Genomic DNA, 25,960 nt, shown 5'->3' with positions numbered 1-25,960 from the left:
TTCCCTCCTTTTAGATGCAAATTTATTTGTCTCCATCAGTCTAGGCATGTTTGAGACTATTTCAAAGATTTTTAAGCGAAGTGGTTTGAATGCCACAGGAAAGAAGTAGGGGAAATAGTGATCAGTTGCATGTCAGTATTACCGATAATTAAAATTAACCTTAGTAAGACTTTCCTAGTTACAGCACAAACATTAGATGAATTTTCAGTGTATGAAGATTTAATGTTTGAAGATTTAATGATAATAATTAGGGGCATCATTTTGGTCACCCTTCTGCATAACTACAAAAAATGCTGAAGGTTTGACATGGGTTGGTTTTTTTCAAACACAAATCTACCCAAGTGCAATAACGAGCTTTTGCTTGGGTTATTTTGTTTATTTGTTTGAGTTTTTTTAATATAGGAAGGTCCATACAGCACTGCTTCAAACACTGTCCTCTCTCTTTGAGCATTAATGCGCTGTTTGTTCATGGCCTTGTATATAAGTAGATGCAATAAATGTTGGCTTTATTGGGAGTCACTGTGTACATGTGTTGCATCAGCAATTCAGTTAAACATTTTTAAATGGTCAGAATACAGGCTGCTAAATAAAGAGGCCAAATTTTAACTATAAAAGGAGGTTGACAGGTTTTCTTAAAACAGTAAATAATATACCCATAGTATTACACTAGTGACATAATGCTTAATGGCATCTGTGATTAAAGCCTCTCAAAGTCTTCCAGATTTGTATTCTAATCTTAGCAGTCTACTGCATCTATGAACCAAAATGCTATTTTTAAGGTGTACAGCTAAGTGCACACTGCTAAATGCTGGCTGGCCAGCCCTTGATTTTCTTGCAGTACTAGCCAAACCTGTCTATGTAGCAATTGTAGTAATTATTTAGACATGAGGAAGAATCTTGGTTATAAGCAAAGGAGGATTAAAAATCTTTCTCAGTTAAGATTTTTTTTTTTTTTGAGCTAAAATGTTCACACTAAAAAAATAGAGTAAGACCTTTCACTCATCTTCTTCTGGTATAGGGTAAGTACAATTTGCAAAACTACTGAAGCAAAAAAAACCCCAAATGATCTAATTTATTAATGGAAAATAAAAATGTATATACTAAAGACTAGGGCAAAGAGGCACTGGGTATCAATGAAGGAAAAGGTAACAGATGCATTTCTTGTGGTGTGATGAAATGCCACGTGGTTACACAGTTATCAAGGATCAACCCTTCAACAGCTGAGACTCCTATCCATTAATGCCAGCTAGATGCATTACTGGGTTTACAAATTTAATCTGGAACAAATACACGTGCACCACTTAGCTTATCTGAGCTAAGAAGAGTGTGGGTTATAGTATTAAAGCAGTTTTATATTTTCCGTTGACTGTAAGTTGATTGCAGGCAAAAATCTCCCACATCAAATCCATTATAAAGCTGGCCAGAAGAAAGTTACTGCTTTAAAACAATGTTAATATGTTTTGTTAGGTAGAATAAATTTGCACAACACCCAGAATTTTGCTATTTGTGCTGGTAACTTTTCTGATCTATGGTTAAGTACTCTGAAGCCAGATTTGCCAAGCCATGTAATCCCAGCCTGGTCTCTATACCTCTCTTCTCTTAGATGATTGTTAGCTGTAATGGTAAGAGCAATGACAGTGATGTATCTGCTCCAAAAATAAATATTCACTCCTTACTTCCAGCTTGGCATTGAAATGGCTCCTCCAAAACTGGGTATTATATATTCTAGAAGGCTTTAGCACGGGCCATCTCTGCCTCAAAAAATTTTAAAACCAAAGAAGCAAGAAAAGCATCATATAAATATTTTTTTTAAGATTTAAGATTAAAAAACCAAATTAAATCATCCAACCGAAAAAACGTCTTAACGGTGGTTTAACTGCTTGTCTAGAATATGCGTTCAGTGCACCAAAATCTCTTGATGAGTTTGCCAGGTGATTTGGATGATGAAATGGAAAATCAAGTGTACTCTTTGAAGTTAGGGCATTTTATTCATATTAGACATTTCTGATCAAATATAGAGATTTCTCATAGTGAATAATAAAGCCCTTTTTTAGATAGGCAATCAGACAATACTGATTTGTATAAAAATCTTAGTTTTTTAAGCTTGTGTAGTGTATTCCCACATTCTGGTAGTATAGTTGCAAAAATATAAGGGTAAAAATGTCATTTGTCTTTAGGAAGGAGGCAAGGATCATCTTCTGCTACATCATTTCCCAGCTGCCCAGCAATATGATGTCCACAGTAATTTGTACAGGACATTCATTTTATTGCCTGGCCCAAGGCAGAAAAATAAATGAGGAGGCATTCAGTGTTTCATTTCAAGACATTCAAAGAAATTTCCCAATACAGAATGTTGGACTCTTGGATCTCTTGCACGCAGTGGGACCTGACCTCAGTGAGGTTTTGAAATCAATATTCCAGTCTACATGAAGGAAAGAGAAAACCCACTACACATGGTTCATGACTGAGCAGGGCTTTTTTGGTCATCCTCACTTTTGATCCCCATTAAGGACTGCTGTTCCTGTTAGGTAGAAACACAGCCTGGGGCTCTGTTGACATGGAAAGGTGGATAGCATGTGGATGTTCCTGTCGAGAGGTGGATGAGACCATAACCATAGACATGGTTGAGTGTGGGAACCAGGGGGAATCCTCCAGATGCACAATGCAATGGCTTGGCTCTGAAATTTCACAAGGAGGCCTGAGACTTAGAAATACACGGGAAAAGGAAGGGAAAAAAATGCATTGAGTCTTACAATCTTATGCTTTAAATATTGGGATACTAGATATGGGGTTATCTCAGTCTCACCGGGACTTTGCAAGGAAGAGCCATAAAAGAGTATGGTGTTTTATGAAGTGGTAAGCAATTAGTTGCAATAAGCAATTTACTGAATTGATCCAAGAAGCTTATTTCTTTAAAGGTTCCTTTGATGTTTAAGTACTACTTTTATAAATGTAAGAAACAGCAGATATCAAAAGGTGCTCTCAGATCCAAGCAAAAGTTGATGCTGAATGAGGTTATTAAACTGAAATATATTTTAAGAGTATTAAAGAGACTTCAAACTGAAGTCTCAGTCAGAAGTTCAAATTGCTGTTTCTTATTAAACATGTTGGTTTCCTGGTGCTTACTACACACAAAGAACAAGTGCTGGCTACTATAACTATCTCTGCATTGCAAAAACTGTTACAGATTATTATAGCAGGTCTGTCCGCTCTCAGCTGTCAAGGGCCAGGCTATTTCCTAACAAGACAAAACTATGTAAAGGCTAGAATTTTGTAGTTACTATTTGCTTCTCACTGATCTTTTAGGACCCTTTAGCCCCCATTCAGAGGATGGCTGGGATTTCAGCTCTACAAGTCACAGTGCTCTGCATCTGTAGGGTCATCACACAAAACCTGAACCCCTACCAATAGCCTGTGGTGACTGGGGAGGCCTCTGAATCTTCTTGGCTTTTCTCCAGAGCTATCCCCCAGCAAGATTCACTCTAAATCTCTGCTCTCACTGAATCCTCCCTTGAACACACCAAATGTGTTTCCATGCCCTTCTTCTCAAATGTCTTCTTGTCAGTTCTTTCTCTGTGATACCACTGGGAACATCTGCTTCCTCCACGATGGTTTGTGTCATTCTCTGAGAGCTGACAGAGGGACAGATCCCAAGGGCTGTTCCCCTATGGCAGCATGCTTCCATCAAGTGACCACATTCATCAAGAAACACACCAGGGGGGCAAGATTCTGTCCCAAAATAAATCCCACTTCCTTGCCATATATCAAAGGATATTTCTAAGACTTACAGCTGATGGCAATACTTTTCCCAACAATGACAGCTCAAGAAACAAAAAGCTACTTATCTGGTGCTGGGCAAAGATGCTGAAAGAAAACTATTACCATACATTATTTTACATCACCTTTGCTCCCAGCTACAGTCAAACATGATGAAGTCTTGTAATGCATGTTTTTTTAGTATCATTACACAATGAATCACTAGTTGGGTGCCTTCTTACCCCCTTATTCCTGCCTCCTAAATGTCTGCTCACAGCAGAGGTCGGTTTCATTTTCCAGGAGCTAAGGAAGGCTGTGATGGCAGAGCAGAGGACCTGCTGACCAGCAGTATGTCATGTAGTGTCATGGAGGGGCATGTGGGGAAGCTCTCTGTTCAGAATGAGTGAGAAAGGTTATTTAGGGGAAATAACAGAAAAAAAATGATAACAACAAACATGCTCACTACCAGAACTGTCCCTACATGTCTTACTCCTCCTCCTCCTCCTCCTCCATGGAGGCCCTGTAGCTTCTTCTGCATTTGTGGAGAAATGAACAAGTGACTGATTCAATTAAATAAGTTGGATGTAATAATGGAATACAGCCATGTTATACAGTAGACATACAAACAGAAAGACTGGTTTAAGAGGGTATAGGCTGTCTTAACTGTGGTATCCTGCACCAGTTGAAAACTTGACCATTTGGCATTAATAATAATCTTTCAGTCTAGTATTTTTTATGCAATTAACGCACAAGTACATCTATCAGTATATCTGTCTACATTTGAAATAACTACAGATACATTTTTTCCCATGTCGCATTGAAAACGTTTCACCTATTCACTTTTCTCTGCCTTTGGCCATTCTGAGTAAACAATAGAATTTATTTCTTACCTCAGACCCATTCATTCTCTTTCAAGGAAGCTGACAAGAACCTTCGAATTTACTCTTACTACTGTTTTTTTCCTTATTTCACTCTTCTGTTGACACATAGTCCTATGCTCATAAACCAGGGTGAACTGCTATATGCACGGCATGTCCAACACCACTACAGGGCTAAAGGCAAAATGAGGAGTGGGCTTCCTCCAGCTCAGGAGCTGTTTTGCCCTATCCCCTGCTGCAAGTCAGTTGCCTACCAAAAATCCTTCTTTGAATTTTGGTGTAAAGTTCAGGTCAAGTCCATCTGCAAAACAAGGATTTCTAGAATAGTACAAAACTAAGAAATCTACAATTTTTACAAATTACAGCTATGCTAGGAAAATGTGAGGAATAAGATGCAGAGGGTTCCTATAATAAGCTAAAAATCTACTAAAGTCTTTCTGGGCTTGCCACAGCACACAGGCTGTGAGTCACAACTCCCAAGGCTTCCACTTAACAACTAAAAGGGAGAAATGATCAATAACATTTTTCTCAGTGAGTGATTAAGACTGCTTTTAACAATGCAGTCATGCATGCTATGTACTAAAAGGGATGATTCATTAGTTACTTGGAAGAGGAGCATCTTCTTTTCTCAGTTCAGAAGCCAGAGGGATGAGCCAGTGCCTCATGAACAGGGCTGACTAGCATGTAGAAGGAGAGCAAATACTGGCTACTTTTGTCCCTGTCCCCACATCTGCAGAGCTCTTCTCTCTAAAGCAAGAAAGAAATAGGGGAATTTTGTATTCAGAAGTGGCATTGTTTTAGGCATGCTTTGCATAAGTCTGATACCAGAGCTGGCTGCTGGCAGCTACTGGCAGCTCCCTCCTCTGCTCTGCAGACACAGGTGTCTGCCTCCAGCCCAAAGCATGATCTTCATGGCCCTACTGAGCAGCCCAAATAGACATACCAACAGCCCTGAACACCACTTTCTCATGTTCCTTTGGCACATACACGAAACATTTGTTCGTTCTGATTTTTATGGCGATTGCCACTGCTGAAATAAAAAAGAACACTTACACATAGAACTGGCAAAGAGGACAACAACAATAATGGATTTTAATTTTTAGTTGAACTTACACATAGAACTGGCAAAGAGGACGACAACAATAATGGATTTTAATTTTTAGTTGAACCCTATTGTTGCTGAAATGAAATTTAAATCAACTCCTCCCAACTTTCCATCATATTAAGTTTGCTAATGCTAATCTTCCTTTGAAAATGAGGTCATGCATACAGTAACGACTATGCCACTCCCAAGCCTTGCCAGGTTTGGGTAGCTCCACATTGTAAGGCATTCTTTGCAACACCCTAGTAGTGCAATACAGTAGTGTGATGGCATAACCATCTGAAAGGTAATCCTGGGTTGTCTTACAGTGTTCTTCCTGTGAGGAGAAATGATGTTGCCAAAGCCTGTATGCAAAACATTTCCACAAGTGGAAACTGATGTTGTGTTTTCATCACAACAGGTGTTTAATTTATGGGCAAGTACAAAGCTTTTTTCCTTTTTTTTCTGATGAGACTGGTCAAAATTGTCACGAAACAGACCTACATTTCTTTCCCCTTTTCTTGGAGTCTGAATATCAGATACAAGCATAGCTTTCATGCTTCTTACTGCAGACTTGCAATAATCATCTGGACACACTGTACTCAGAAAACTGGCAGCAATTCCAAATTGGTGTATGTGACAGACCTCTGGCACCAGCTTAAAGATGATCAGTATCTGCAATGCTAGTATACATACAGTGCCCTTGCATCCAACCAACAATCACACTTTTCCTAAGAACACTTCTATCCTGGATTTTATCCATCCCATAGAAACTGCATCACTCATCCCTGGGCTAAATCTTTGCCTAAATGTTTCTCTCTCTGGTTTTGCTTACACTTTCTTTTGACCTAATCCTGGCTACCCCTTTTTGCCTTTCACCGCTCTTTCTTTCCCCGCTCTTCTCCTCTGTCACAAGTTGCCTCCTTGGCAGCCAGCACCAGCTATTTAAGCAAAATCATTCATCTCCCTTACTCTGTTTTCTTGAAGATGTCAGGGTGGGATGAAAGGGGATGCAGCCTCCACATCCCAGAGCAACCCTGATCCAAATGAAGTGGTCAGCAGCTCTAAGGGATGGAGAAGAAATCCCTGTCAGTACTTCCCTTCCCAAACACATTTGAGCAGTATCCTGCCCTGAACATGGCCTACCCTCAACTCTCCTGTATACGTTAGTATTTATTACCAGTCTTTTGTTATCTGAATGCCTTTTTATTTCACCTTGTCAAGTGCAGAGTATGCTTCCCATAATACTGGGAGTAGAAAAAGGGTCCCTCAAGTGCCTGTCTAGCTGAGTTCCTGATAAAAAGACCTCAGGGATTTTGGTTATATTATTCATTATGTAAGAATGCTTAAAGCCTTGGCTACATAAATTCCATGCAATTCAATTCCAAACATACAACTTTAAGGAAATATATCACTACTGAAATAAGAAGTGCTTTGGGAAAACCAAAGCGGGGGATTAGTTTGGGGGGGTTTTTCAGTTCAAAAAGATGGTATTTTGCTCTAAAGCAAGGATCATTTTTGTGGTTTTGAGGTCAAAAAATGTCTCTTGAAAACCAAACTATTTACTTGAAACGTGGACAGGGTTCTTTTCATTAAGTAGTGGAATATATTGAACAAAAGAAGGATCTTCTATTAAAAAATCTCATATTCAGTGAAAAAGTTTAAATCTCCTGAATCTCCTGAATGAATGCACAGCACATATTGGACACCAAATGGAATCATCTTCATTATATATGTATGTATATAACCACTGAAGAGCAATGTAAAAAAGCAGAGCATTATCAATTCCATATGTGAGGTGTTATGTAACTTAAATTATTTTTTCTTTCACCATCATGCTTCAGCTTTCACCAGAAACTTCAAAGACAAATAAAACATTAGTCATTTAACTGGTGATATATAATACTTGTGTTTGTCATCTCTGGCAAGGTTCTGCTTTTAAACTTAAGCAATTAATTTGTGTCCTAAGAGACGTAAGTACATAAACTTCATTGCAGCAGATCTCTGATAATGCTGAACACAAAGCAAGGTCAGACCCTGGGAAGGAAAACTGAGCACAATGCTGAATGACAGCTATGATTATTTTTTTCTATAACTCCTGAAATCTTGTATGCTGCTCTTCTGACACTTCCTTGGAAATAACTGCATCATTTTAGCTAAAACGTTTCCTGCCTTCTCCCCTCAGCTACCCACAAGAAACAGCCAGAGGCATTTATTTACCATTGAAAATATCTGAACAATATATTCACATTTCAGAAAGTATGGAAGAATTGAAAGCAGTATAATTTAGTGGAAAGAGCTGGGCAGTTTTTTCCTAGGAGCTATTACCCATGCTCTACATAATGGAAATGTTGCTATTTTTTTTTATCAGTAACTCACTGCCTTGTTACTCTGCCACTCTCTATAATGGTTAATATATAACTCACCAATGTGTCATTTTTTTCCCTAAAGTGTTACTTCAGGCAGTGCAGAGGAATTCCCTTTGATATCTGTGCCAGAGCAAAGGTAAGCTGGCAGCTGCAGTTACACAAAAGGGGGACATCAGCTGCAAGGACAGCTTGGGAACGTCTGTCTCCCATCCCTGCCTTGCCTCTGGCTGTTTCTTCACACTCATGCTTCTCTGCAACTGTTTTTTGAGTTTGTGCTGTAAATCAGGTCACTGAGCTGATCCAAATTACAAATAGGCTTTTTTATTCACGGAGTTTTTCTTAATACAGGTTGCTTTTCCTACCAGAACGATGCCAGAAACCGCAGTGCTGGCGCAACTGAGGAGGCAGGGTCCTGGGACAGAGAGGAGACAAAAGCAGGTGGACTAGAGGGCACTGGGGATGAAGCGTGCCTGAGTTCATGGAACTGCTGGCTCAGATGGTATCTCTTCCATCAACAAGGGTAGGATGCAGTCAGGAGGTTGTTGTCAGAAACAATTAACAAACAGCAAGTTCACACAAAAGGATCGTGCACTTGTTCTAAAAAAAGACTAAAACTAAACAGCTCCTATATGACTCGTCTACACACATGCACAGGCATACACACACAAATGCATATTCACACACATGTACACAAACAAAAACCATATCTAAATTTAAAAGAAATGCAAAATACATCCTATTTCAGCGTTTTTGACGGTCTTCAAAGCCTGCATGCAGCTCTGATCCCCTGGATGGCTGATTCATGAAAGCAGCAACCAGGGAAGCCTATAGAGGGAGCAGGCCACCTTCTTTTCTTAAGCAAGAGGAATTTTCAGCCTTAAGTGATGACCCTGAGGGAAAGGAGAGAGAAGGGTAGAGAAGGAAGATGTCTTAGGGAGCAGAGCCCTACGCAAGGGCCAGAGCAGTTGCCCTGCAAACAGGGGGAGCAGTGTCAGACCTGCCTCTCAGGGCACGGGCAAGAGAGCTGCGGGTCCACACCTACCGTCTTCCTCCTCCCCTCTTGTGTTCACACTTTGTGCCCTACAGGGAGTCAGGAATTTCTCAGTATTTCCCTCAGTCACTGGGGTGTCCCAACACTTCAGCCACTCCTCTGCACATTGCAGGATGGAGATTTGCTTGCCTAGAAGCTGAGCAGGATTTAATCTTCCAACACCTACAGCCAAAGCAATGGAGTACTGCCTAGAAGAAAAGGAAAGATACAGTCAAAAAAGCCTGGCATTTCCTGTTGAACAAAAAGAATAACTGAAAAAAGGCTAACCATGTCACAGACAACATAAAAGAAGCAGCATTAAGCAGAGCAGTTTCAAAAGACAGAATACACAGAAATGTCATAGTTAGTTATTGTCAGAAGAGGCTATGTGACTGAACTGAACTTTATGTGTATTTGAATCCACATGTGCATACACAAAAATTTCTAAGTCTTTAACCCATGTATACCTGTATTGAAGGTCCAGAAAGCTGGCAGTTATTTGTATGGCTGTAAAGCCCAGAAGGCCTGTCCTAGACAGATTCGTGTTTGCTGAGCATGACACAAACCTGTACCAAGAGCCTCTGCCCTACTGTGTTTATTACAGTCCAACAAAACAGAGGATAAGACTTTTTTTTCTTTTTCTTATTCTTTTTCTTTTTGAAACAGATAGGCAGCTGTGACCAAAAAGAAAGTTTAACAGAAACCGGGTGTCATTAAACCAACCCAGTTTCAGTCTTAGAGACCAAAGGACTAGCAATTAAAAAACACCTGTTCAGAGCTTGACTGAGCAGTATATGTGTTTTTAAATTAAAAATAACAATCAGAAATAAAAACCAGTGCACAATACATGGCAAATTCACATACATTATTTACAGTGTTGCACCTCTGAGTTCTTCTTGTGGAAAGACTGGCCACCAGAGTGTGCATCAGATAACTGACATTTTAGTAAAAGTCTAAGGATGGGTATAAATATGCAATATTTATACATAAAAAATTATACTAAGAGCTTCCTCCCCCCTCCCCCCCCCACGCACTTAGGTCTAATAATACTTTAGTGTGTGTCTCCTGCAGAGGAAGAGCAGGTCATAGCACTGCAACATAAATAGTTAAGCACAAGCCATGCAGCAGTAAAAGAGAAAAGGAGCACTCTATGCCCTTCAATTCCAAGGCAATGTAGCATGAGAAATCTAATAAAATAAAATAAAAGGATAGTAAAACTTTTCCTCATGTAACCTACATAATATTGTTCATTATTTGACTTTTAATACAGGTTTGCTGCTGCTTTCTTTTTTGCCTTTTTTTTTTTCCCATCATTAGAGAAAGACCATTTGAGGAATATACTCTGCACAGTGATGTGATTCAGCAACTTTCTGGAAAACGAAAACACAGGCCTCTTTTTGGTGCACTAATGAAACACAACTGGCACTAATTTTCATTGAATTGAGCCTAACTGAAAGCAGGCAATGTACCATGTAAGCTAAAGCTCAGTGATCTTAGATCACAATATTATTTTTCACAGGTTTTTATACATTATGTGCCAAACATAACCTGCTGCTAAATCAGGCCAATGATAACAAACAGATCATTGTACAAGCTGTTGTGTTATCAAGAATGGCTCAGCAAATACATTTGTCTTTTAATCCAAATTGTAGGTAGCTTCTGTCCATACCAACATGCGAGACCATTGTTTCTGAGTATCTCCCAAGGACATGTCCACAGAAACGGTACCCAGCAGTTCCACAAAGGCAGAGCCTCCTGTCATAAGCTTTCCATGTCAACATTTTTTCCATGAGGACACTGAATGGTATTCAGTAACACCCCTCTAGACACATGATATAATTTTACATATTTGGTATTCTTTACCGGGAACACTCCAAGTCTGGGAAATTAAATCAGGATCAAAAAGAGGAAGAAAATCCCCCACAGTCACACACAGGGTAGTCAAACAAATTTAGGAAGCCTTATGCTTCATGGGTGTGTTTCCATCAAAAATATCTTAATAAAGACATCATTGTCTATTTAGTCTGATAGAGAAGTCCTGTCTCCAGGCAGGCATGATGTGGTAGCCAGCCATGACAAGCAGTGAGTGCCTGAGCTGGGATGTGCTGCATGTCCTGGCTTAGGGCACATGCTCTTTTTTCTCCAAGCAACATGCAGAGTGACAAGCAGCATGTGTCCCATGTACCACCAGAACCATTCCTGCCTCAAGCCACAGAAGAGCTGCCACTGCAGCACTGCAGCCAACAGTGAGTGCAGCTGGTGAGGAGTGGGTCTCACACCCTCTACGAACCCACCTAAAGGTGAAAAGTGCTGCATGAGCACCCACCCCTATTCTTCCTGGTGGAGCTGCCTGGGAATATTGGCACCCAGGATTTGTGGGCTTGGCTTACCACCAACCAGGTTGCTGGCATTAATGATCTGGCAGAATTTCTACCATAAATATTTCTATCTGGCCATTGTATATCAGCTGTAAAAACTTGCTCTGGGCAGATATTTGGAAAACAAGACCCAGCAAGATAATCCTTTATTAAACACATTATCCTATTTGAGTAATCTACAGATATGTAAATCAAGACATCTGCATGTGTAGGCCCCACTGACACCTTTGCTGATTCTTCTCTGCTGATGCTACGGCCATTAGGGAAAGTGAGAACTGCCCATTCTCGAGTTCTTGGTCTGGGACTTTCCTTTTACCTCCAGATGCCCTCAATGGTTCAGATAAAAATGCTGGGGAGACATAGGGTAGAGCAGACAAGCTGCCGTCAACAAGGAAACGTAGAGAAGGGTTTCCACAGAAGAAAAACCCAACTCTGAGAATGCACATACAGCCGTATATGTATCACCTCTGCACACAGGTGAAGAAGAGCCACTGTTGGAAAGTCCCTGAATCCTGCCTAGCCATACATGCCTCCTTCCAGATCTGGAGTAAGCCAAGTTTTCTGGATAAGTGAAAGAAAAATTGCACTTTTTTCTATCTCAGAGGAAATGTCTGCTGTTGCTTCCCAATAAAACCAGCCTCTTGATCACAATGCCATAACACTGCACCGGCCACATAGCCCTCTTGTTTTAAAAGGTTTCCTGTGGGTTCTACCACATCTGACATATACTTTGGTGGAAAACGTGTCAGCTGGCCCTTCTGAATGGAGATTGCCAGATGCACACAGAATATCCCCAGGACGAGTAACTGGTTAAATGCACCAGGAATGGAAAATTCAGTACCCAACAAACAGCAGCAACTTTTCATGCATTAATAATAAAGTATTCAGGATTTATAGTTAGAAATACTCTTTTCATTGATTTCATTATTAGAAGTCTGTTACATCTAAGCATTTTTTTAAATGCTGAATCTCATTTCTAAATACCCTGAGGGAACAAATGCCACAACAACAAAATCAGAAACATATTACTGAAGACAAAATTAGAGTAATTAAGCTCAACACTATACAGGGAAAATGCAGTGTTAAAATGTATGAGGTAAAATGTTTTCTAACTATCCCAATGTTAAACATAATTTTGTCCTTGGAATGAGCAAGGGCAGAAATTTGTGGCATTCTCCAACAGTATTAAGCACAACTGTAGTTTATGCAAGTTATGTGCTAGATCAGTATATTTTCTCAGTGTAGTTAAGGCCAAAGAGGTTCAATAAGATATTTTTAATTAACAAGTATTTTTTAAAAAGTACTTTTAACTTTTCCTTCCTTTGGGACTGTGGTTGCAGGAAGTCCTGAGAAAATAGTTTATTTTTCAGTACTCTTACACAGGAAACCTGGAGGGATATCTCAAGTGAAAGAGATTCTTCAGCAAGCATTGAAAAGCCACTGGTATCACACCTATGACATTGGTGGCAAAAGCAGCAGAAGGTGACAGATATCCACCAGTCTGTACTGGGGCAACCCTTCAGATGCTTTGTAGTGAAGTTTTCTGGGGTAGGTAGGACAAGTGTTTCAGAGCACACATACTGCCATGGCCTGGGTTAGAGACAGGCTTCCCTTATCACTCCTGAGCAAGTGTCTTCATGAAACAGGTCTTTTCACACCACCTGTGCATAGCGCATGCGCACATTCTGCAGGCTGGGCAATGACATTTTCTTCTCACAATGATGTTGGAAAATATATTCCCTTTCTTTTTTTCAGGAACAAAAAAAGAAACCATGTATTTCCAAAACCAGAACCGTGTCGTAATAGCCAACACAGGATAAGAGGTTGTTGCGGTCTGCAGTATCTTCTCACATTAAGTAACCCCCCCTTCCTCCCCCTCTTCCAGCCTCAAACATGTGGCTGTCATAAGCTCTTTAAGGCAACATTGTCAAATACATTCGCCAAATATTCTGATGAAAAAGAATCATTCAAATAAAAAAAATACAGTGATGAAAATACTCTGTTTAGAGCATTGCTTCATATTGGTGAGTAGCTCATTTGCTATTCCTGGGTATTAGAGTCAAGCTCAGTGCTTTTGTAATAGATATTTTTAAATAAAGGTTAAAGAACAGGTTTGTCCTATGTTACTTGAAATGTATGTGGAAACAAACAAGCACCCACTTCTTTGGGCACTACCTATGGTCGTGTCTATAGGTCTTGAAACAAGCAGACAGACCAAATACACATGGGTTTCACAAATCGTTCCCCAGCAAAAATCTGCGCGTATGAGCTGACTCCTTATCTCCACTTCAATCAAATGAGCTTATTGTTAAAGTTTTACAAAGCAACCCAGCAGCAAGGTGAAAGATGGAGAGATTATTGAATAATAGATAAGAATATTTTTAGTCAGCTCAGATGTATTCACATATCTGAGAAAGCACCAGGAAAAAAGCCCTCAGAAAGGTGCTGGCTGAATTCCAGCAAAAGCAACTTGACTGTCAGGGCCCTGCAAGGGCTGGGGTCTTCCCATGAGAGATGGCAAAACAGAGCTTCTGGGGAGGCACTGGGGAACCCAAGACAGTCCCAGCCCCAGTCACTGGGTAACTCTGTGGGGATGGAGACATAGGCCTGTGGTGGGGCCAGCCTGAGCCACTCGCAGCTGAGCAGGGCTGTGGGTAGCAGGAGAGTGGCTCTGCTGAAGCATTACTGTGGCAGGGACTGACAGCCCCAGGGGGCTGACATGGGATCCTGGGTTGTAGGCATGGTGGGGGGAGCCCCAGAGGCCTGGGCGAGGGTAGTCAGAAATGGGGGTGCCCTCAAGGCCCTGATATAGTTATGCAGACATGCAAAATTAGTGCTTAAAAAGTTGTCCATATTTCTGGTCCTGGAATTTATTAAGACATTTTTGCTTCTTTTTCACTCATAGCATTATAAGCCAACAATCCTGCCCTTAAATTTGCAGCAGCTGGAACTGTAAACCTATTCCCAAGGTCATTCTTCCCATCACGTTTCCTAAAATGCAGTTAAATGGAGGGGCAACAAAGCATTTGTAATGATCTGGAAAGAACCTTCCCCTTCCACAGAAGACGAAAACTACCAAATTGTCTGATTTCAGCACTGTTCTGCTTCTTACCCTACATCCATTACCCAGTGAGAGTCATTGTTCTGTTATTATGGCCTGAGGAGACAAAGATTTTTAAAAGATTTTTTCACTGCGTGAGCCAGCCCTCTCCCTGTTGTCTTTCCCTTTTAATGAAGATCACAGTGTAGTTGACATCTTTGATCCTGAGAGCCTCTGAAGAAGTGAAGGTATAATGACATTATTCACTTAAAAGCTGGGGAGATACTGACTGAAACAACGTCTACTGAAATCAAGTAGCAGTGAGTAATGAAGTGTCACTTGGATATTCAGAACTTCATTCATTAAAAAACATTTCTGAAAGGAACTGGCTCATGTGTCCCTGGAAACACTAACACAAGACGTGCCAGGCTAAATCAGACTTGGCATCTAGTCTGGAATCAAAGTACTTGAACATAGTCCATCCTCCCACAACACTGACTACAGAGCAGAAACCCCTTCTCTTACCTTGTGTACAGCTATGAGACTAGATGCAACAGTGGGCTAGAGAATCTCTTAAAAGGCAGGTGTAAACAGGCAATACTTATCTCAGTAATATTCAAGAAGCATATTCCATCACAATGTAAAGGTATGACAGCCCCCAAAATACTGTACCATCTGAAAAGAACCAAACTTTTGTCTTTTGGACCAGGGACAGTCATGAGCCTGCAGCACAATGGAGCTCAGTGCTGCCTAATCTACCTTGATTTTTTGACAGGACTTTTTTATGAGCTCCTTGCTCCCTTAACTAGCCTGCTGTAGACAACTGAGTTAACATGTTCAAAATTAGCTTAGATGTGTTTAAGTTATGCCTTGGGTCCTGTAGAGAAAGAACAAATACAAAATGGGAGTTGAAACTGCAGCATTGACATAGCCCAGCATTTTGGACCTCTTGTCCAGAAAGGCATTTCGGCACACATGTAGCTGTAAGGCTCTGAATACACTTGGCAACTGCTTTAGCTTAATAAGGGTGAAGCATGTTGTGAGCTCCCTTCTGGACTGGAAATTGTCTCTGAAGGGTTTTATAAAATACAGTAGATTCTCAGGAAGCAGGAAACAATATTTATTCAATTTCTCTCCTCTCGACCTGAATGCACTGGAGCTAGGATATTTTGGCATAAAACTCAGACATATTTAAGCAAATGTCAGAGGCCAGCAAAGGCCCGGCCAAGTCAGTTTTAGTGAGTGTGGGCAGGTACAGAGAGGGCCCTTTCCCAAGGGCACACAAGCCCAAGTGCCGAGTGACAGAAGTCAGGATGAACACCAGCAACACGGAACAAGGAGCCACGTCATCATTCTGTGAGGACTTGGACAGGCTGTTGTGCCATTTCAGCATGCAGGGCCCAGAAGACTACTGCAACTAGCGCAGCTTCTTAAGAAAATAGCAGTAAACAAATCTGTATGCAGTGCTCTTCTAGTGACAAACCAGTTCAAAAGAAACCCACAACAAGCACCTTCAAGAGAAGAACCCATGCAAGAACCCATCTATGCACACACACAAACACACAGAGACATCAGCATATTTATGCAGAACAGTATCACATAACATCTCACTTCAGATCTTGTGGATCACATGGAGGCACAGGGTCATCCACATGCAGATCACTGCTTTGGCAGCTGTTCGGATCCACCATCTGCATCTTTTGCTTCCCAGCTCCCTCAAAGTGAAGTTACAGACAGACGGAAATACTGAAAAATCTCCCTGCCTGCAGACTGCAACATTTGGAAATGGCTGCGTCAGCTGATATTCACCCCCTGTAATGGCACCATTTGATATTTGAAGCTGTGTTTTCATTTCTGGAGAATAATGCACATGCCTCAACTCCCTTCTCAGATGTGTCATCCCACTGCTATTCCTTTCTTCTTTAAGCTACAGTTTAGTATTCTTTTAAGTGAACACGATTACCAACACAGCAGTCCCCACTTTCTCCCACTCCCACAATTTCTCCCAGATCATCTGTTGTACTGTGCCATCATAAATATTTTTGTGGCTGCATGGTTAACCAGAGCAAGGAACTGATCCAGATGAAAAACAGCCCCTGGGAAAAAAATACGCAATTTTTGCAATATAATTCCCCACAAAGTCATACAAATGCTTATGCTACAATTGTAAGAAGGTTTCCATAAGAATCCGGATGACTGACTGAGAAAAGGGAAGGAGAACAATCTGGTTTTTTAAGCAGTTTTTCTGGCCTTAATGTGGTGCCATGGTTTGGCATTTGCTTTCACCAGCATTTTTCCACAGAAAGGACATAGAAATTCCTTTGGGGACTAAACATGCAGAGCTATTGAAAATTCCTTCTGAATGCCCGGGGAAAAGTTCTTTGCATAGCAATATCTAACTCTTGTCAGCATTGGAGACCAAGTTCTTACACTTGAAGAAGAGCATTCTCCTATCAATGACAAGCTCAAGGATCCTTTAGAGTCAACTGTTAGCACTTCAGAGGCAAACAGCCTATTTCTCTTTCTCTCGTTTTCTCTGGATTTAAGGACTGTTGAGGCCAAATGCTGCCTCGTTACCTATTCCACAGCCCTGTGGTGTAAATGGGAGAGAAAAGTATGGAAGCACTACCATTGGATTGAATTTTATCAAAAAGCTTTTTGAAAACAGCTCACCTCCCCATTTAACAATTTCTAACAAACTAAGCCTAAAACTAGAGACAGAAAGTCCTGACACCAGTTCCCTCAATTTCACTTCTTTTTGTCTTGTTTTCTTTCTTCACAATAAAGTGACAGTTCCACTGCTGATATTTCTCAGGATACATGTGACAATCTTGTGAGACACTTGAAAATTGCAGTTAAATGCAAGCTTGCTGATGAATAAAGCTGCACAGAAGGCAAAAAAGTTGCCTCCTCCACTTAAAAAAAAAGTCAAGAATTACTGTTTTCTCCCCACTGGTTTGTGGTGGGAGATAGGGGGGATACAAAATAGCTGATGCCATGAGTGGGAGGACTGACTACAAAGAGAACTCTTATTGTTTCCAGTAACTGTACAATTAACTTAAATTGTGGCTATCTTTTCACCAGTGGGCTTAACATATTCAGACTAAGAATAGTGTCTAAGTGAACATTACAATTTCCTAGAGAGATTGCAAACCAGTGATCCTCCCTGAAATTGTATACCATTCCTTACCCTTTGCTGACCCAGAAACACAAAGGCTGTATGTTACCATAGGCCAGGGGGCTTCCTCCACACTGTCTGTGACATGGCAATCCTAAGGCCAGAGCTCTGGCACGTACAGTGGACATATTCAGCTTGGGGAAGTAAAGATCAGGGGAAAAGGTGCAGCAGATAACAGAAATGGACTGACCTCATCATATCTACTATTTGGGTAGCTCTGTTAATTTTGATGAAACCCAAGAGGGACTCAGCTATAGAACAGAGAGGTGAGCGTTTTTAGACATTAAATGTTTTTAAACTCTAGGGAGCCTAGAGAATGTAAAATTCTCTGCTGGGCAGACACTGCTTAAGGAAGTTAGAGGCCTGTTTTTAACACATCCTTGGGAAAGCTGGCAAGAAGAATTGCCTTTGAATTTTTCCACCACTGCCAGTTCCCCACACATCATTCTGTCTCTACTTCTGGCTGTATTTGTGTGGCTTTTGGAGCTGTGATGGCCTGAGAACATGATCAGGGTAACATTTGTAAGGACAGGTCTTGTTTTTTTGAAATCAAAGGGGCAGAAACCATACAGATTTTCAGGCACATAAACTCGTCTCCACGTCACTGAAAAGTCAGTGTGCTTGGAAGTGTGTCAGAGCTTTTTCTATCTCTACCTGTCTAGAAAAAGATGACATTCCCCTTCAACACCCCTCTACTTGATCTGATGCTCAGCTTTCTCCCTCCCCAGTAAAGCCTCCTCTAACTCTGTCTCCATTCTGACAGCATTCCCAGTCTTGTCTGGATGCACTGAGTTTTCATACCCTCCTTTCCACCTTTCTTCCCATTCTTCTCACCCTGTCCCACCACCTCTTCAAGGCCTCACGTAGCACATCCTCTGGATCTCCCACTCTTATTACACTGAAGCCCCTTTGACAGGCCCCTGTCAGGCAGGAGCAGTTCCACAAAACTTAGTCTTCTGCAAGACAAAGCCAGCAGAGAGATTCCTGTCCAGCCAGAGCCACTTTCTCTGCCAGGCACTGCCTGATAACTGGATGATGGGGCTGTGCTGCCAACTACACCGCTGCAGCCATCAGGAGTATCAATAACCCTCAGAAATGGAGTTCCCTTCAGCTTTGATCATTTCAGTGATAGGGTTCAAGCCACTTCCTGGCACATAGCTCCAGGGACAAAGCCAGCAGGATGAAGCACAGATGGGAATGAAAGGCTGAGCATAGGGTGAAGGAAGAAAGTGGTGGCATGAGGCGCAGAACTGCTTAGGGTGTCTGTGCCCTGTAGAGAACACCAGTGGGTCAGAAAGGAGCATTCACAGTAGCAAGGAAGCAGCCTGTGTACAATAGGCAGTATTTTTCCCTGCAGTTCATAAAAACACAGTATTTTGTGAGCTTTGTCCACAGCTGCTGTGCAAAAAATACAAGAACATTTTGCAATACTTTTAATGTTGTTGGGTCATAATGTTCTTCAGTTCTGCATGAGGTTAAAAGGGAGGAAAACAGATTAGGACCCAGTTGAGTGAGGGGAAAAGAAAGGCAAAGGAAAGAAAATTGCCAAATACTTGCCTCAATGGGCCATCAAGTACTGAAGGGGCAGCCCCCTGCAGACATGCACAGGTTGGCAGCGCAGAGAGGACCCATCTGACACTGTGCTTCTGCAACTGAAGACTGAAGAAAGTCCCTTGAAATGGTGGGGGATGGAAGAAGGAAGAATTTCTAGCAATTCACTGCAGAACAGTGACTCTCCCCATAGTCAAGTTTGGCTAAGGGCAAAAAGTGGTGAACAGTAGGAACACCTCAGATAGGATGAAAGGAGAAAAATAATGTCCCAGATTTCTGTCTAGCACAGACCATATAGACATCTGAGCTGAAGATGAATCAACATGAATCAGCCCTATTATACCCCAGACCATAACCATGATGTAAATTGAGGTGATGCAGCAGCTGACTCAGAGGCACCTTTTGCACATCCTGGGTGAGGCCCAAAGCTGGGGACAGCAAGCTGTTAGCCATACCCAAATAAACTGATAAAGCCTGGGCAACAGGCCTGAGGTATTTTGTTCAAATAACCACTATATATCATGCCAACATATAATGTGCAATGACTCCCCACCTTCCTTTTAAAGTGCAAGTTCTCCTTCAGGATTGATTTGTCTCAGCAGTGACATCACTGACAAATGGAGATGCTGTGACTACAGCCTGGCTCACCCCACTCAGAGGAGACAGGCTGGTCAGTACATACGGTCTTCTCCCACCATGGACATCTGGCAGCAGAGCCACATAAGGCAGCAAATCACACAGCAAAATAATACATGTTCTATTTCAGTGGCATCAGTGTCCTCGTGCAGACTGTCCCATGGTGATACGAGCAGCTGTGGTGGCATGAAGAAAAGGACCATCTGGTTTGAGATCACAGCTGCGATTAGGTTTGCCACCAGAGAATTCCCCTTGAGACTAGATCCCTGAGCTCTTGACCCTCCACTAAACTTTTCTGAAGTAGTTTCTGAAAAAATCCCTCACATGCTGCAGCTAATAATTTGCTCTCAGATCATAAGGAATGCAACTTACATGCCTCTCCCTGTGCCATATGTGATGCTTGCTGGCATTAAAGAAGCGCAGGCAGAGCTGTCACAAGAAAATTTGGGAGCCTCCCTCTCCTAGACCATCCTACTGTGGTGCTTCATCCTGCCTTTCACTCGCCTCCTAGTTGCCACGAGGGACCTGCAGGCCCTGTGTCTGGGCAACATCAGCTATTGGCATGCCCTTACACGTCACCCTGCCTGTATGCTCCCTAGGTTGTGACACCCTTCATGAAGCCCTGGCATGGCTGATGTCCCCCTTGGCCTGGCTGTTGCCATAGCTCTACCTGTTGGTATGCTTCTGTCCCACCTCACCACAGGTCCCTCTCTTCAGTATGGATCAGATCCAGAGAGAGCTAATATGATCATGTTAGTAATAAGAGGAGGCTCTCAGATCCCCATGTTAAACCTGAGCACAATGTAACCTCTAGGAAACCAGGGATGGGACTCATCTCACTAAATCTTTTCGTGCCTCTAATAAAAACTGAGCTAGTAATCTAGAAAGCCATTTTAATTAGTGGAGAAGCAATTTTGAAACAAAACTCACACGAATTAATGTATATATGTGCCTTAAAATGGCACGACTCCTGTGTAGCATGGAACTTGTTCCTCAGCATTGAATCTGTCAATCAATCCCATTCTAGATGTCAAACAAGTGGAGCTGTATTTGCTTGTACCATTTCTTACAAATACCCACTTGGACACATTTACATCAGCTTGGAACTGATTTATTCCAGTTTAATTTGCATAGTTGAAGTTGGTTCTCAAACCTAGAAACACTTTAGTATTAGGTCTCCTGCTTATATTTTCATGCATACCAAAAAGAATTTTATGGGGTTTTTTTAATTGATACTGTGCAGGCTGCTAAAAAAGCACAGTACATCACTTTGAGCCCTGGACAAAGTGCTCCTCTTTGGCCTTGGATCTCTTTGTGCAGTATGTTGTGGTCTTTTTGAATATCACCTCGCTGGAAACCAGTAGGGGCTGATAGAGGTGGAATACTGGGGGGACACACCAGATGGATGGGAACTGTGGACTTCAGCACTTTCTTTGATATCTGCATTACTGCAGCTAGAGTGGGGCTGCCTTCTCTTCTGCTCACTCTGCATTTTGTGCATGAGGCCAGGCACCTGGAAAGGAGCAGGGCTCTCAGCAACAACATCATGGCAAGGAAGAAGGAAACAGGTATATGTTCAACATCACTGTGTAGCCTACTACCACTTCACTGTGGCCCTGATCCTGAGAGAAGGCACTAGAGCTTTCAAGGATAGTCCCATACCACAGAAGGCACCGCCTGCTTTGTCATTGGCTATGAAAGAACAGGCACAGGTATCACAGGAAGTTTGACAGTGGTGCAGGTACAGGATTATCTGCTGTTTGTACCCAGACATCACCCTTTCAGCTTTCACATCATTTACGATTAACAAATTGTAACAAACCAAAATACAACAGCCAAACAGTGCTGTGTTTGCAAATCTTGCTTACAATAAAGCAGAAAGGAATAAAGAAAAGTTCCAATAGTGTTCTTCTTAATAAATAAAAATTGGGTGAATGTGATCTGGCTTTTACTATGCTGGGCATACCAGATGTCCAGAGGGCCTCTATCGCTTTTGAACAGTTTTGATCTTGGCTTTGTATTTGTGCTGAATGAAGTGTGTTCAAATGCCTGACAGAGTCAAAGAATGCCTGAAACAGGATTTAAGTTTGAATCACAGAACCACAAAATAATTGAGGTTGGAAAGGACCTCTGGAGCTCACCTAGTCCAATACCCTGCTCCAAGTAGATCCACTGCCAACATCATATCAGGTCACTTGATCAGGTTTGCCTTTGCTTTCACAGCACTTTCCTAGGACTGAGGCTTTGGCAGCAAAGATGCTTTTGCCAGCTGAAGCCATTCCTACTCCACCTCTGATTCTGGTTCTCACAGTGTCCTCCCAGCACAAACATTTGTGTAGTCTCCTAAGGAAGTGATTCAGCTGAAATATAATCTGTACTGCCAATATCATAATAGCTTTTTATATCCAGAACAGTTCCCCAGTCCAACATATTCTGTAGTCTTACTCACAACCACGGTGGAGGAAGAGCCAGACAAGGACAAGCAGCCAAGAGGAGGAAGGCAAAGGAAGGCGAGAGCGATGAAAATGCCTGCCTGAGCCAGAGCTGCAGATTAATGAATTCTGTGTTAATACCAACCCTCAGAGAAGCAAGATTCAATTCCTGATCAAGCCCCTTCACCACTACAATTTCCTTTTTGGGGGTGGGGCAGGGTGATAAAGTATTGCTTATTGAATATTTTCACACCCACTGAACTTGTTGGGAAAACTCTATCCAATGTATAGGAACCAGGTGAGTCAGTACATATGTCAGAAAGAAGAAACAAGCAGAAAGTTGACCTGAAGAGAAGTATAAAAGAAATAAAATTTTCCAACAGAAATTGCCAGACTGGCTGAGCTACAGAATCTGGGATGTCTCCACCCAACATTTTGTGGAAAGACATTTGCTTCAGAATTAGATTAAGCCTGAGCAAAGCTGAATGAACTAACCTACCTTCACTCCAGCTTTCTTATCTTCACCATATTTCCATATTTGCCAAAAGGATTCAAAACATTATTCAAAATAACTGACAAGAAGAGCAATCACTGATCAAAACAATCTGAGGAAATTCCAAAGAAGGACTAGATTGCTGAAAATTCAGGCAATTGATCCTCATTAGTGCTACTGCCGACATACAAAAAAATAAAAAGACCTGATTCATTACAACTAGCAGTAGGTATTTAATGCAGACATCTGAGTCAGAAGCCAGATCGCACTAGTCCCTCTGTGTAATCCATGAAGAGAAGAAAGCAATCCCTGAAGATAATTCACTGCAACCTCTAACTTACCATTTCTGTATGAGCTCATTGGAGGTCAAAACTGCCCTCCAAGCAATACCCAAACACTCTTGCTCATCACCCACCAGTGAGAGGCTCAATGCACTGTCCTGTCACTTTTTATTTAAATCTCAGTCTCTCATTTCTGCTGGGCAGAGTTCAAAATGCAATTTGAAAGCCAAATACAGATTGAACTAAAACTTCAGATGCCAAAGAATAACTTACTAAAATCAATCCAATATTGAAGCTTGAAATAATATTTAAAACTACATCATGACATTGATTTGTCCAGAGTTAAAGATAATACTCCTACCCAGAGTATAATATTCCTATATAGATTCAGCAGAAGCTGAAGTCTCCAATCAGTCCTGACTCTCATTATTACCCTGACTTTAACATTAAATGTATCCTTATAAAGACTTCCAGTCCAGCCAAAAGTGGAAGTAGCAATAAGCTCCTGGCTTGTAACTGTCAAAAATCCTAATTCATTTCCCCACATGTACCCCAGAACAGAAGGTAGTACCCAAAAGCCACCTTAAGAGCAAAGAGAGGCTTTAACTAGAATCCTGTACCAAACCTTTAGCCTCTGCCTACAGCTCTATCACTGATTACAGGTTCAAACTGACGGGTGACTTGAAGAGCCACAGCCCAAAGATCAAAGATATCCAAGTACACAACAGAAACAATGCACATGCTGTATGCACCCTGACATAAACCAAACTGTACTGACAATACTTCTCACAATTCGTAGCAAGCACAGAGCTGCATTCCTTTTTAAATAGAATACAGTATTTAAAATCAAGATATTCCCTTCCTAAAGGATTAAGAATAACTTGACTTTATAGGATTGATTCCAAGGACAAGACCTGTATAATTAAGGAAAGGGAAAATGTCCTAACTTCACTTCCTGCTAAATCCCATCCCACAAATTACTGCTTTATGCAGAAAGCCAAACTTACCCTGCTAATTATAAATTATTCTCTCCCAATTAGGTAATGGAAATAATAACAAATGACTTAAGTAACTAATCACAGCTAAATAGCACAGCGTGTACTGTGGATACCAAGTATTCCATACTGCAAAAGTACTCCCAGAATACGAACAAGGAAAGTGATGTCTGTCTGCATGAACTCCACAAGTGGAAAAGGTTACTGATCAAAATGTAGACAACTAAAAATTATTTGGTACTAATCTAAAACACAGTTAGTATGTCATCATTCAGAAGCATTCCACTCCGATGTGTTACTTCATTTTAAAGATGTTATATGGACTGTTTTCTGCCTTTGTACCATGCTACTAAAAGATTTTACAAGTGGGTAGCTAAAGTGAGCTCTTCTGCAAGACCAGTGAGAAGAATATTTCTGTCTAACTACTCTAAATGCGCACAAAGGCAAAGACCAGACTGAAAGCTGATTATACTGCTTTTAAACATGTCCTTGAGTGTCATGTACAGTCTGCAGAGTGACTTTTAAGTACCACATGATTATTATGCAGAAGCAAGATAATCTTTGGTGCATATTAGCTTGAAGCTTTCAAACACCAGAATATCTTTTCATGTTACTAGTCCTGAATACAAAGAAAAATTTAATAAGAACTCCAATTAGGAGCACTCCTGGATATGAATATGCTCCACAGGGTTCTGCAATTTGAAATCCAAGTGCTATCGTATTTATCTTAGAAATTGGAAAATTCTGGCAGCTAACTAGTGAGATTACAGCAGGGCAGCAACAAATGAAGGCAACCTTCATTCTGTCCCCTAGGTAGCAGATTATTTGTAATAGTTCATGGATAAAAGGACAGGACAAAGATACCAAAACTCTGTCTTTGCAGTGCAGTGTTAAAATACCCCTGTGTGCTCATAAGCAGAACTAGAGTTACCATCTAAGAGCAGGAATTAAGAGGGAGGATGAAAGATTAGTTGCCCCTTCTGGTAAGGAGGAATGGCCAGTGATTCTGATACTCACCTCTACTCAGTCACCTGAGTTCAATTTCTTGCCATGTCAAGAGACCCACTGATTGTGCCTTCTCCTGTAAAATGGCAATAGCAGAACACCAGTACTTCATGGGCAGGGCAGAAGGAAGCCTGGAGAGAGAGCTGTTGAGATGCTTTCAGTATAGCCAGATGTGTAATGGAGAGGATTTAACAGCTGGTTGCTTTAAGATGCAATGGTCCTGCTCCACCACTTTATTTCTTCCCCTTCCTTGTCTGTTTCCCCTTTCCCAAACACACAGCCTCAGCACCTCTCTTGTGTAACTTCTGGTGCTCTATCTGTACAATAAAGCCAATCCAACTTACAAAGCAGCAAAAAACCTATGCTTTACTTTTGTTCTGGAATTATTTTATTATTTACGACTGCCAAGCTGAATCAGGTCACTGTACAGTTAGATGAGTTCTAGAGACAGTGAAGAGGACAACTGGAACTATGCAGCCTGAAGAGGGAAGAACAGAGCATGGGAGAGAAGCAGGGTCCTCCCTCTTTAGCATCACAAATTCACTAGACTGGGAGCTATAGCTCATAACTGCCCTTGACTGATGGATGCCTCAGGTGCACAGGTACGGAGAAAAGGAGCAGCTGTTCATCGCTGGGAGTGGTGTTCAAAGCCTGATCTAGCACAGGCACCAGAGCTCCAAGAGATTGACAAAGAGCTCACAAACATATAATAGAGCTGTAACTTGATATAATTCTTTCTCAAAGAAGACTCAAACAGTAGCAGACCAAAAATACAGGCAGGAAGTTCACTTCCAGCTGAGAAGAATACCTTCTTTCCCTTACCACAGAAGTTATTAAGTCTTGGTTTCAATTGACTG

General features: G+C 41.4%; 1 long non-coding RNA gene across 1 annotated transcript in view; it reads right to left on the bottom strand.

Moving 5' to 3' along the window:
• Window positions 1-5,696: 5,696 nt before the first annotated feature.
• Window positions 5,697-25,960, bottom strand: part of LOC108447572 — a 129,539-nt gene continuing 109,275 nt past the window's right edge. The window contains exons 16-18 of the long non-coding RNA XR_001863229.1: window positions 25,116-25,246; window positions 9,127-9,323; window positions 5,697-8,974 (exon numbers count right to left, since the gene is read on the bottom strand). This is a non-coding gene — a long non-coding RNA (uncharacterized LOC108447572). The remainder of the gene's footprint in view (window positions 8,975-9,126; window positions 9,324-25,115; window positions 25,247-25,960) is intronic.

Source organism: Corvus brachyrhynchos, unplaced genomic scaffold (genome assembly GCF_000691975.1).
Source record: "Corvus brachyrhynchos isolate BGI_N302 unplaced genomic scaffold, ASM69197v1 scaffold56, whole genome shotgun sequence".
In the NCBI taxonomy this organism is placed as follows: Eukaryota; Metazoa; Chordata; class Aves; order Passeriformes; family Corvidae; genus Corvus; species Corvus brachyrhynchos.
This window is presented reverse-complemented; position numbering and strand designations above follow the sequence as displayed.